Genomic DNA, 13,242 nt, shown 5'->3' with positions numbered 1-13,242 from the left:
GAGGCACCTGCATACTCTTCCCCTCAGTCTCCTTGAGCATGTCTACGCTATGGAGAAGATTGACCATCTGGAGGTCGATCTCCTAGTGCTTAATTTAGAGGGTCTAATATAGACCCCCAAATCAAATGCTGAAAGCATCCACTACTCATATTGCTATTTAGCTGAAGGAGGCATCAATGTTGTCTAATTTTTTTCAGCCATGTGCAGAATACATTTTGTTATACGCACAAGGGCATGTGAGGATGTGCACCACGGGTAGAAAAATATGCTCTCAGTTGTTGCTGGCTGTGGACACTCTGCTAATCAGCTGAGCAGTATTTGAATATCTCCTGGGCAGCTGCCCAAACAGTTTACAGGGGACACTGCTAAACACCAACAGGAAGATGGAGGAGATGGTGACAAGACTAAAGAGAGAAGCTGAAGGGTTTTTAAAGTGCTGAAACACAAATAGGATATGTCTCCTCAGGTAATCAAGATAGCATGTCACCTCTGTCAAAACTATGGTGAACAAGTAATTGCTTCTTTCGAATTGCATTCAACAGGAGTCTTAACTTCTTATTCACTATTTAATGTTGCCAATATTAAGGTTTGTTTCAGAATTAGTTGTGCAATTAGCCCGAATGAATTATTTTATCAAAGTGATTTGTGTGTTGGTCAAGTTACTTTAAGGCCTCTGTGTTTTTTTTTATTCATAGGATCTAAATTTGCAGTTGAATAATTATTTGGGTATGCTTCTTTTTCTGTGTTGTGGATTTAAGTTCTCCAGAATTTTTAAATGCACGGGCAATGATACATGAAAATGTCTTTGACTATATTTAGTGCATTATTTCAAACCCAAATAAGAATTCTAGGTATAATTTATATGTCATCTTTCATTATAGACTATAGAAACTGGAAGCCTGGAAAACAGCAGATACCATTAGTACGTGAAAGGTTTAATGTATATTTTCTGAGTAATAAACAGCTATTTAATTTTATTTAAAAATGCCCAAAGATGTGTGACAATCCCACAATAATTTAGAAAAAAGACTTCCAATTATAATGCCTTTACAATGAAACCATTCTAATTAATATAAAATTAAGAGGAAATCTCCATTTAATGCATCAAAATGAGGTAGCAAAAGTAAGGCAGTAAACAAAAGTAAGGAAGCAAAAAAAAAAAAAAAGAAATATGCCTATTTAATCTCAGAAATAGGGTATTTGTATCAGAAGTGATGAGATGGTATATTTGAAGTTTCTTTACATTTTCTGGGTAGTGGTGTTTGCATGCACACTTCATTTGATTTGCATTTTTCTGACATTCCCTTTGAAGACATCACAGAATTGCTCTCAAAAATTCCTTTTGTAAAACCCTTGGAACTTGAGCCTCAGTCTTTATGCAATACACACAAGATTTGACTTTTCTATGCCAGCTACCAGCTTCTTTGCAGCTGTGATAGGAAGCTGGAAGTTTGAGTTGGAAAGCCAGTTCAGGGCACAGATGCTGGGAAATGGTAGCTTTAATTTTTCTGGGACACCCATGCATAGATGGGCACACAACCCAGACTGAGTTGAGGTTATTCAGAGACCCCTCTCCTCCTCAGGAGAGATGGTAATCTAAGTTTGAAAGAGCATTGCATTGTTTACTGCCAGCCTGTCCTTTTCTACTAGCTAATGATTTTAAAAAGCTGAGGAGTCTAACTAGTTACTGGATGGTCTTTCTCTGAGAATAGAGCCACTGGAAAGGCTTTTTTAAAGTGAGCCCATAGAATGCAATAGTGTCATAAGCAAAATTCTCCCCAAATTATATTCTCCCTGAACTAATTTAAACATGACTGGGGTCCCTCAGCTTGCCAAGTATTTCATTTATGGCCATACCTTGATAGCATTTATTTTGCATCCATAATAGATAAACATGTCAGCCCTAGTCTTAGTGAGTTGCACCATTTTTAGGGCAAGTGTTTTTCAAGGCTTTATTGTCAGAGCAATTTTAAAAATGCTTGTCCCAGAAGCCAGATTGTGGAATATATATAGTGGCCTACACTGTGCAACCACACTTCCCAACCTGAGAACCAGAAAGCAGTATGATTCCTGCTGTTCCCTGCTGCACTGGGAGGGAGAGTAGGCAGTCATTAAACATTGTACAGCAGGAGCTGGGGCTGGAGAGAGATAGGCCATTTGGATCTATTGTGGGGAACTGTGCCTCCTCTTCAGCTTCTATCTGCAGAGAATAACCACAGACAGGAACCCATTCCTTTTAAGTGACTGAATGTGCAAGGTAAATTGCCCAGTGAAACTATTTCCATCATTGAACTAAAATTTTGGGAAGGGGAAGATAACATCATTCCCTGTATCTCTGTGTTGTTTTACATGTATGTGTTGTGACAGGCCCAGGGCAGCTGGCTACAATAGTTTGGTGGAGGGCTAATATACTGGGAACTGGGTAAATAGATTTCTGTTCCCTGAATGAACTGGCTACATAATCAAGGAAGACACCTTGGGACAATTAAGAGCTTTCCTGAAGCAACAGGCTAATCAGGGCACCTGCAGCTCATTAATGCCTGCTGGGGCTAGTTTAAAAGTCTTCTCCTCAGGAAAGGCAGAGGAAAGGAGAGAAGTCAAGGGCTGAGAATAAGAGGTGTGTTACTGAGGAGCTGAGGTCTGCTAGGAGGGATGAGTAGTACAGGGTCTTTTGAAAAAGGGTTGTTTAGATGTGTCTCTTTTGGAAAAAACAAAAATCCCTTTTCAAAAGATCCTGTACTACTCATCCAGGAGTATGGGATCTTTTGAAAAGGGGTTTTTTTCTTTAAGAGCCACATCCAGACAGCACTTTCACTTTTAAAAAATCCTTTTTTGAAAAAGTGCTTGGATTCCATTATGCAAATGAAGAGTGGAATATTTAAATCCGTTTCATTTGCACTTTTGATTGGCCTAATTAACATCCCTCTTTTGACAGAGGGATGTAGTTTAGACATACCCTTAGGATCCCTGGGCCGGAACCTGGAGTAAAGGATGGGCCTGGGTTCTCCCAACTCTTCCTATGCCACTACAGAATCTCCCCTAAGAGGGGAGACCAGGGCTATGGAGGGGTTTTCAGCCCCAAATTGTGGATTTGCATATGATAAGTATGGCTCAGTAGGCTCCTAGAAAAAGAGGAGGTTGCGTGGGGGGTCAAGGTGAGCCTCTGAGACATACGATATTGGCAAAGAAGCACAGGACTCTCAGGGCATGGACAGAGCGTTGCTACAATGTATACACAGAGCTAATAAACTTTTATGCATATCTGTGAACAAAATGCTTTTATTTTTTTTAAAAACTGATAATTATTGGTAAGGATGTGTGGCATTTTATTAAAATGTGGGCCTACAAACACAGACTCTCCCTTCAAATAATGGAACTCCTAAGCACTCCAAATAAAGTTAATAAGTACTAAGCAATACTAGACCTAAATATCCAGGTCTCCTAAATTGATATGCAAACTTTGGTGGTGCCAACAACAGCTGCTTTATTAAAGCTATTTTGATCATCTATTAAGGGCTTAGTGTCTTAACCCCTTTTCTGGATCATCTTTCTGTGGTTACTCTCACAGTAAATAGTACTTGTTTTTTCAAAAGGTTCAGGGATGCAACTTGGTTTGAATTCCTTATTTATATTTTCTAAACTTTTTGAAATTCCAAAATTGGACAGAAAAGCATTTAAAGACTCTTTCCTCCCTCTTATCCCCCACCCATAGATTTCCAGCCCTTGGTAGGGGCACGCATACTGAAAATCCAGTATTTTGTGAGGTTATTGATCATTTCTAGTCTTGGACAGATCCAAGAACTGTAGCTATGGGTGATAGAACTGATTTTTGTACAACTTTTCAGAAACTCTGAAAAGTGAATTTTGTGTTTTGAATGACAGTTCACATCTTTTTTTTTTTTTTTTTTTTTTTTATAAACTGTACCTTTTGCCTGTTATTCCTGGAGCACTAAAGCCTTGACAAAAAGGTCTAACACAATAGTCAGTGATTATAATTTGGGTCCTAATTTGTTTTCTTTTTATCTTTTATACTGCAGTATCTGCCCTGTTGCTTAAATGCTTTAATTGTTTGAGGATATTCTTGGTGGTATTCTCGGTTCCCAAGGCAAGACTGTGACTGTTTAATTTAGTCAATTTCTAATTATTCACAGCCTATTGAGAATTAATACTTACTTCTGGAGCCTAGTTCTTGTTTACAACATTATATCTGACTGATATAACTATCCTGGAGAAGCATGTTGCCCTCTTTTGAACTAAGCAGTTAGCTTAAAAAATTGTGGTCCAATAGGTTGTCCAAATTAGGCAGAGAAATTGGTGACAATCAATTATTTCTTCTATGGAGGATTTATTTTAAAAAATGAACCTAGTGCCATATCTATGAACACTGAAAGAATCAAGTAGCAGAAATAACTTTTTTTGCTCGCAATGCCAAAACAGTTTTTCCATGCACCCCTGACTTAAAAACCTCTCCCCCAGTTTCTTCCCTGATTAGCCACTGTGCTTTCAGCTGCTTCTTCAGGCTATCTGTTTCTCCCTCTGGTAAGATGTATTCTGCCTTTTTTTATATAAACACTCACTTCTACCCAAAACAATACTCAACAAAGTCCCTCCATCCTCTCAGTCCAAAACCTGGGTGTGTTTATATGACTCTTGTGTTAAGGATGTGTGTGTATAGGGTGGTTTGTAATAAACCTGTTCTGACAGTCATGTTAATTGAAGGGTGCATTTATAAGCTGTGTCTCAGAGGTTTGTGATCCATGCATATGAGTACCTCTCTGCATAATAATATCTTTTGCTTTGAGCACTGCAGTATAAATTCCCTGAACAAGTGAATGATTTGATTTTGATGTGGCACAGTTGATTCAAGGTCATCTTAAGGATTTCATTGTCAGAATGGACCAGGACAGATTTCTAACCTGTAATGGCTGTAAGTAATGGTTGGTTGGCAAAGAGGAGAGATGGGATAAAATTCTAGGAAATACTTTAAACAAACTGCATAAGGATTTAAATGTAGAACTAGCATGGACTGGAATTGTATTGCTAAATCCCTTCCCTGAAAAACCACATTCACCTATAGATTCTTAAAAGCTCCTAATTTAGCTGATTAATTCCATGGATGATAGTCTGACAAATGAGCACCAAACAGTGGAAAATACTGACTTCACACTGGTGCTAAAATGGCGTAACTGAGTTGGGAATCAGGCCTGTGGGGCCTACCATGTTGACACCATATTATAATGTTGAAGGTCTTGTTGGTCTTCATATCCTACTTCAGTTTGTTTGACAGCCTGATGAATTGATGGGTTTGTTTGTTTTTCCTGTTTAGCACAGTGCTTTTCCTAGCGAGGTAAATAACAGGAGGCCCAATATAAATTTCACATGTCTTTAGTGTGATTGTTTAGGGCTATGGTGAATTCTCCACATTAAGGGTATTTATTGATGCTTATTCTTGGGTAAACCAGACTCCATTCTCAAACATCACCATAGCCTCTTCTCTCCTTCCCTCTTCCCAGCTCTCCCTTCCACCCACCACAAAACAATTAATAAAAATTCAGCCTTGACTGTCAGTTCTCCTTTATTCCAGTTTATTGGAACTCAAATTCCCATGCAGTTTCCTTAACTTGCAATGCTTCATAACTTCTAAACCAAGTTGGTCTTGTTTTAGAGTAGTTTTGAAGTTCCACATAGCCTACTTGCTTATACACTCATCATTGCAAGAATGTTAAAATAGCTTCCAAAGATTTGTAAATTGAATGAAATGTTCAAAAGGTATTGCTTTATACAATTAAAATTGGTTATTTTGTTAAAAAAAACAAACATAGAAATCAAGAGGTTTTTCCTCTGAATTATTTTCAGGAGTCTTGTAATATGAGGTTGAAGAGATTATGCTGATTGTGCTGATGATAGAAATAGGAAAAAGATCAAGCCGCTATACATATGTCTGACTCCTTGCAGCAGGGAAATTCTTGCTCCTAGATACACCTCTTTTTTCCTTTTTGTCCTGTGACTATCCACAACATGTAGTTTCTAAATTATGAGATTTTGTGTACACACATGCATGGTTATGGAGTTTCCCCATATTAACTTGGCTAACTTAAAGTCTTGCAACATACAAATAAAGCTATTCTATATCCTACAGTGACTTCTGACTCTTTAGTGCATTAGGAATCTTCTTTGTCTCCTGACCAGCAATCTCCCTGTATGGAGTTCTGAGCCACTGACTGGGCGGGGCTGATTAATCAAATGCGAAGCTGTGCTGTCCCACAGTTTAGAGGGAACATTGCTCCTGACCCTCACTGCCTTTGTTCCTCTTTGATACAATGTGTTACACACGTCCTTCAGCACCTGGGTAGAAAGCCTCCTTCCTTAGAATGCCTTTGTGCCCATCTCCTGGTAGCCAGAAATGTCTCCTTTCTTTTGTGACTCTGCATATGTTTCACTTACTCTGGCCTGAAAACCCACTGTATGGTGTCTTCAGTTTTCATTGCCAGTGAAACTATGTGGAAAACTTGTGTATTCCGCATTCAGATACTAGTGCTTGCGTCCTTTGTGATATGGCTGGGGATGCAAAGTCAGTGTGACTCAGAGCTGATAAAACTGTTTCGATAGCTAGAGAGAAGAAATGACGTTGTGCACTCATCACTGTACTGAGACTGAAGAGATTGGTGTTCAGTTCTCAACATTGGCCACAGGCTTCCTTTGTGACTTTAATTTCTCTCTGTGGCGGTTCTCTATCTGTAAAATGAAGATGATAATGCTTCCTTTACCTTGTATCTACTTCGACTGTGAGCTCTTTGGGGCAGAAATAGTCTCTTTTTGTATGATCATAGTATGCTAATATTACAACCGGTAATGATACAATGTTCTGTTGATCAGTCTGGTTCCCACCGACCAAATGTCTATTCTAGAACTATAGTTTGGCACTAATTGTGGGGATGAAGCCAAGGCAGGGATGAAGCCAAGGCAGTTAGTTTACAGAGACTGAATTAACATCTCAATCTGGATTTAATCCTTCTAGGTCAGGATACTGTGGAAAAAGCTTGGACTGATGTCTATGTAGCACCTGTTGGGTGGATAAATGGGTGGATAAATTGGAGCTTTTGCTCTCCATTGATATTTATCTGGCTTTTGTTATGATTAACTAAATTCATATAAAATTAACAAAGGAAAGAAAGAGAACATGAACATGCGGCTTAAAATAAGAAATACCAGCATATGTATCTAGTCTTAATTTTGAACACCTCTTAGGCTGACAGTCTCTGTTTATCACAGATTGCAGATTATCTTTTTTTCCTTGCAAAACCCATAGTATCCTTAGAGTGACTCTGAATACTGGTCTGGTTGATAGATGATTAATTGTACCTAAAATGAACACAAGTGATCCTGGTAGTAATGGTTTCCTAACCTAGACATTTGCAATGCTTTAATATACCTTATATCCACACACATTTGCACCTATGGTAGGGATGTTAAAAAGGTTAACAGGTTAAATGAGTGCTTAACCAGTTAACCATTTTGATTCGACTGCCCAGACGGCTGCCCAGCCCACTGGCCCTTCCACAGCTGGTGCTGTTCCAGATTGGTGCTGCTGTCAGCTGCCAGAGTTTGCTGCTAAGGGTCAGTTAATCAGTAAGCTTACCAGTAAGCCTCATGTTGACCGGTATGCTTACCAGTTAACTACTTAACATCCCTAAACCAAGGATGCTCAGACTTTGCAAATACTATTTGGATTAGACTTGCTGTGAGTATGTGGACTTCTACATCAGTGGAAACTGGATGGGGAATGTTGATGTTGTAGCCCTACCAGTGCAAATTCCCCTTCACATAGGACTTCATAGTGGTCTGGTCACTCCAATCTGAAGAGAGGTCAGGCTGGCCAATGGAAACAGCATAGCCAACACAGTGGCATATAATAGTGCATTATTTTCATAGTTGCCAACTTCTTATTCTCATAATTGCTAGCTCTTTTATATCCATCTTATTCTCTTACCAGCATGTCTGAAAGGAGATCCTGCACAAACTCTGGGAGCTGGCCTGATAACTGAAGTGGAGGGGGAAAAAAAGGCTGGTATTCATATGGGGAAAAGAGGCTATCCAATAATTGGTATACAATTAAGAAGTCATGTGACAATAGAGAACGATATCTCCCAGAGTGATTAATAGCGGAAGCCTAGTGTAATAAGGCCTCAGACAACCTTAAGCCCAGTTTAGGTTGGAAACCTGCCCGTCTTATGATGAGCTGGACCAAATGCATGAGGGTCCCTCCCCCACTGTGCTACTAAAAAGGCAGGCTATGCTTTTAGCTTAATTAGGGGGTACTCAGAGGAGGAAAGTGGATGTTCCGAGAACCAAAAACATCAGTGGAATGAAGCAATGCAGGGTTTCTTCTTAGGCAATAACAGCTGTGATATCAGATATAAAGCTAATTTGGCAGGTGAAGGAATTAGGGAAAGAAGTTTCTTTTTCAGCAGGCATGGAGTTTTTTAAATATAAAATGTCCCAATGTATGAATGATTTCCTAGGTTTAGGAGGAAGAGTTTTCTGGGTTTCTGTAAACGTTGCCTTCAGCATTTGAATGGATGAGCCCCCATAGGAGAACAGAAGTGTATCCTGATCCACCAGTTTCCCTTTTTCACTATTCCACTCTTTAACCCACCATCATCACCATCTTCCACTTCATCTATGTGAATTATTAAATATTCGGACCATGTCAAGTCCATGGCAGTAATTAAGACACCTACTTCAGAGGTCTTTGTATTTATATTTGGAAGTATTGCTGATGTACTGTAAGATTATTATTTCAATATACTATTAGCAAGAGCTGCCAAGAAGTGTGTTTCCACACACTAAGTTAGAAAAGGTCCCCAAACTAGCATCTCCCCCCCTCCCCCCCACACACAAATGATGCAGAGAAATACTTCAACTGTTGCCCATTATACTGATTCACAAAATGTTTCTACACTCCTCTAATTTTAGGAAGACTCCCTACCCCAGTTCCCCTATGTCTGCAAGGAGGTTCAGTGAGACCAAAGCATACTTTATCTATTATCTCAACTCAAAATTATGTTATTAAGATCGGGGACTGACAGAGTCAGTGCCGCCTCCACCTACAGCGGTTCACGGAATTTGGCATTATGGCAGATTTATGAAGGAATAAGAGCTTTTGCAACATGTGCTAAGTATTTTAATCCTGCACTCGGTTCCTACTATTGTAAATGCAATTAATCTTTATTTGGATTCTTATTTTTCACTCCAATAAGAATGAGATTCTTTCTTCAGTATTCAGACAGCATTGATTAGTGGTTAGAAAAGAGGATGCTGTTTTGTTTATGTCTCTGTCACTTCTCATTGTGTGATTTTGGGCAAGTCACTTACTGAAAGAATATTTGAAAATGTTGGCTTTAGCTTTCTGGGCAAGATTCTGATGCCTTTACTCACACTTTACCTTTATAACTTAAGGACTACTTGCCAAGTAAGGTGCTACAAAATGTAAATAAAGATGACAGAATACGTTCATACCTACTTACATTTTCTCTCTGTGTAATAGTAGTGTTGTTACTGACCTGCTCTGTGTTCCTGGGGAACCAGGGCACAGTCTCCAGCCTGACGGACTCACAAAAGACCTCTCACCCCCTTAGCCTGTGCTTGAACCAAAGCTAAGCAGAAGAAAATTACAAACAGCAATAAATAGGAGTCCTGTGGCACCTCTGGGTGTGTCTAGACTACAGGTTTTTTGTTTTTTTTAAAGTGGCCTTTTTTAAAAAAAACTTCCCTGCATCTACACTGCCTCTGTGTTCTTTAGAAAGAACACTGCAGTTTTTTCGATTGCGGAAAACCTCATTTTACGAGGAATAATGCCTTTTTTCGAAAAAAAAGGCATTGTTGAATGTGAACTGTGCTTTTTCAAAAGAGAACATCCAGACTGCCTGGCTCGCGTTTTCGAAAGTACTGGCTGTAGTCTAGATGCTCTCTTTCGAAAGAGGCTTTTTCGAAAGAGGCTTGTAGTTCAGACATACCCTCTGAGACTAAGATTTATTGGGGCATAAGCTTTTGAGGGTAAAACCCACTTCATCAGATAAATTGGAGAAGAAATTACAGACGCCAGGAGTATGAAAAAGCAGTGAAAGGCACACCTAAGTCTCTCTGGACATGAGTGGCAGGGTTAAGACAACTCCTCTAGCCTCATTTCTATCAAATATGCTATCCCCATTAGCATACAGAATGGAGAACAGAGATTTCAAAGCAATAAGTGCACTGACCTCTGGGACCAGGAAAGCAGGGAAGCACTGCATGTTGGTGAATCTCAGCTCCAGATGCTAATGAACCCACACCAGCACACACCCAACTCAGTAGTTATCAGACCAATTCTAGTAATAAAGCCTTTATTGACATCCAAAATACTGAAGCTCCCAGATGGCATTGTGAGCTCCCTTGCATAGCCAGGGGTGATTAGATCCTCATATCTAGCCTGAACAAAACAACTTTGGGATACTCCCTTAAGGCATCAGTTTAGCCATAAACAAATCTAGTGTTATTCCTGGAATCATGGTTCTTTCCCTACAAAATTCCCTACCCACACTCAAGTAAGGGCTTTGAGGCCTGGAACAAAATTCTGCACCCGTTTCATTGGGACTTCATCTTCTCTTGACTGATCTTGCCAATGGTACTCTGGACTTACCTGGGAATCCCCTGTTGATTCTAGCTTCAAGAGTGGTGAGATCCATCTCTCTTGCCTTCTGACCCTGACTTGTGTGCTCAGTCATTGTTTGTTAAATCTGACTTTTGTATAATACAAGTTAGATTTAGTAATGTTATCATTTTTCTTTTTGGCTCTCCTTTTATGGTTACTACTTGCAATGTCCTGGTTAAGATGATTGTGTCTTGCTTTTCTCCCCCTCTCCCCATGAGTGCTTTTGGCTTCCTCATTTGTCTGCACCAGCATTTTTCTGATTAATCCTGATTAGTGCTGATTAATCTGGTCCTCTCAGACTTACTATGTAATGTGTGTGTTCTAGAGCAAAAAGAATCCAGCCCTGGTGAGCCTAGGTCCTGCAGGATGTCTCCATTGGGAGGGAACTTGCAGAAGGGTGAAGTAGAGCTTCATATGAGAACACAAGTGACAGAATCAGCACGTTGATAGAATTACAGAACTCACTCCCAGAAGAGTAGCCCTTATAAATGAGTGTACTCCAAAGTAATGGGCAAATCTGGTAAAAGCACCTAGAAGCTCCAAATGGAGCCTAATTGTGTCAGACACTGTGCAAACATATTATAAGAGTCCCTGCCCTGGAGAAATTGCAATCTAAATAGACAAGAAAAAAGGTGGGAGGGAAAAATGGAAACCCAAAGAGGTGAAATTACTTGTATAAGGTCACTTAGCAGATCAGCACATAAAACCAAGGTTTTATGATTCCCATACCAATCCATTAGACCACTCTGCCTCCTCTGTGAAAGAGCAATAGCTTACAGGAATAGTGGAATTCTAAATCATTGTTTATCAAGTGGGGAGGTCTTCTGGTATAATGAAAGAATTAAAAAATCTATGTGGTTGCTGTAATTTTTATTGAATATTTTTCCTTTCTTCCACATGATGACATTGATACTAGGCTATGCTCCTTTTTCCATGTATTTCTGTGCATTATATAAAACCTTTGAAAAGCTATAAAACAGGAAGGCAATCTTTAGAGTTTTCAATCATTTTCTTCTGCCTCACTTCTAGAAAATAAGTCAGAATATGCTTGACATGGTCATTGAAGACATTTGGAGATCTTTGCCTAGGCTGTTATAGTGCAACTTTTCATTTAATTAATGTTTAGAATACTGAATACTCTGACACATCAATTACTATGTGCCACATTTTACAAGTACTCATGTGGTAGCCAGGCTCACTCTGTTTTTCTGCAAAATAAATCTTTTGGAAAAAAACATACAGTTAAAAATCTAATTGGATATCTTTTGGTGATGCTTTCAATAATAAAGGAGGCTTTGTAGAGAATGTAATTTTTTCAACAAACAGTTTTAACATTTTAAAGTAAAGTTTGAGAAGCAAGCTGTGATTTTGAGGTTTGTTTGATCTTATTTGGTTCCACCTTCTTTTTCAGAAGCCAATCACAGATCAGGAGGCACTGCCATAGATAGTTCTTCCTGCAACTCTATTTGGCTTCTGTCTGAGCAGTGGAGATAGTGACTTTCAATTTGTCTCTGAGCTGCTGAACTGTTTCAGCTGCTTATGTATCATTTCTGTTCTCTGATTCTCCTAGGAACCTTTGCTTTCCCTCTTCCTCCCACAAAATGCCTTCTAATTTGTGAGAACTCCTGCAGTGTTTTAAATTAGAGAATATTCTGCCCATACCAAACATTTTACAATGTTTCTTTCCATTTTCCTCCAGTTCATTTTGTTAAAGAATTGTCTGATCTGACCCAAAAGCCACCCACGTCTTCCTACACATTGTACATATCAGGGCTGTATTATGAAGCAAGAATAAAAGCTACATCCTTTGCCACACACTAATATTTTGTTTGGTTTGTTTTTAGTCAGAATGCATGTTTGCTATTTTTTGGTGAACTGTCAACCCTTAGATGTTACTTAGATTTTGCTGCTCTTTAAAAGAACTTATTTGAAAAATATGTTAACTGAAAATGAACATGCTAAACTAATCAGGCAATACAAATGTGGTTCAGCAGGACTGCTTTTTAAATGAATCATGCATACTCAAACGTACAAATGCAATAATTTGTTTCAGTAACAATTTAGATGCTAGCTCGTGTGGGCCAAATAAGACCTACAATTACAGGAATTCACAGAATCTGCTTTACAATTCACCTTTCCACTGAGGAAATTATAAACTAACTCAAGGTCTCCATTGGAGTCCTGTTTGACTGAGGTCAGTCTCTGACATCCATTCAGGTTTTTCTACCTTATCCCAAGCAATCATAGAACAGTTTTCTTGCACAAATATTAGTGATAAGGATTTCTTGCAAGGTATTCTAATAAGCAACATCCACATGGATTTCTTCACTTTTTCTTTCTGCTTCTTCTCTAATTATTTTTATTATTAGAAGATTTACCCAGTGTTGCTCATCAGCAATACTCCACTATTGCAATAGAGATGGGAGCTTCAGCACCTCTCCCCCCCCGAAAAGATGGGAGGCTTGGGTAGGGGATCAGTATGAGAAGTTCAGTATGCAGGCAGCCCCAGGGAGAAAGGGCTACCCCAGCCCTCAGAGACCACAGCATCTTGG

General features: G+C 39.2%; 1 long non-coding RNA gene across 1 annotated transcript in view; it reads left to right on the top strand.

Moving 5' to 3' along the window:
• Positions 1 to 376: 376 nt before the first annotated feature.
• The window catches only part of LOC142829404 (uncharacterized), an 81,063-nt gene continuing 68,197 nt past the window's right edge, over positions 377 to 13,242 (top strand). Inside the window, exon 1 of the long non-coding RNA XR_012903800.2 lies at positions 377 to 466. This is a non-coding gene — a long non-coding RNA (uncharacterized LOC142829404). The remainder of the gene's footprint in view (positions 467 to 13,242) is intronic.

This window comes from Pelodiscus sinensis, chromosome 4 (assembly GCF_052426305.1).
Source record: "Pelodiscus sinensis isolate ZL-2025 chromosome 4, ASM5242630v1, whole genome shotgun sequence".
Taxonomy (NCBI): domain Eukaryota; kingdom Metazoa; phylum Chordata; order Testudines; family Trionychidae; genus Pelodiscus; species Pelodiscus sinensis.
Note: the sequence above shows the minus strand (reverse complement) of the source record. Positions and strands in the feature narration are given on the sequence as shown.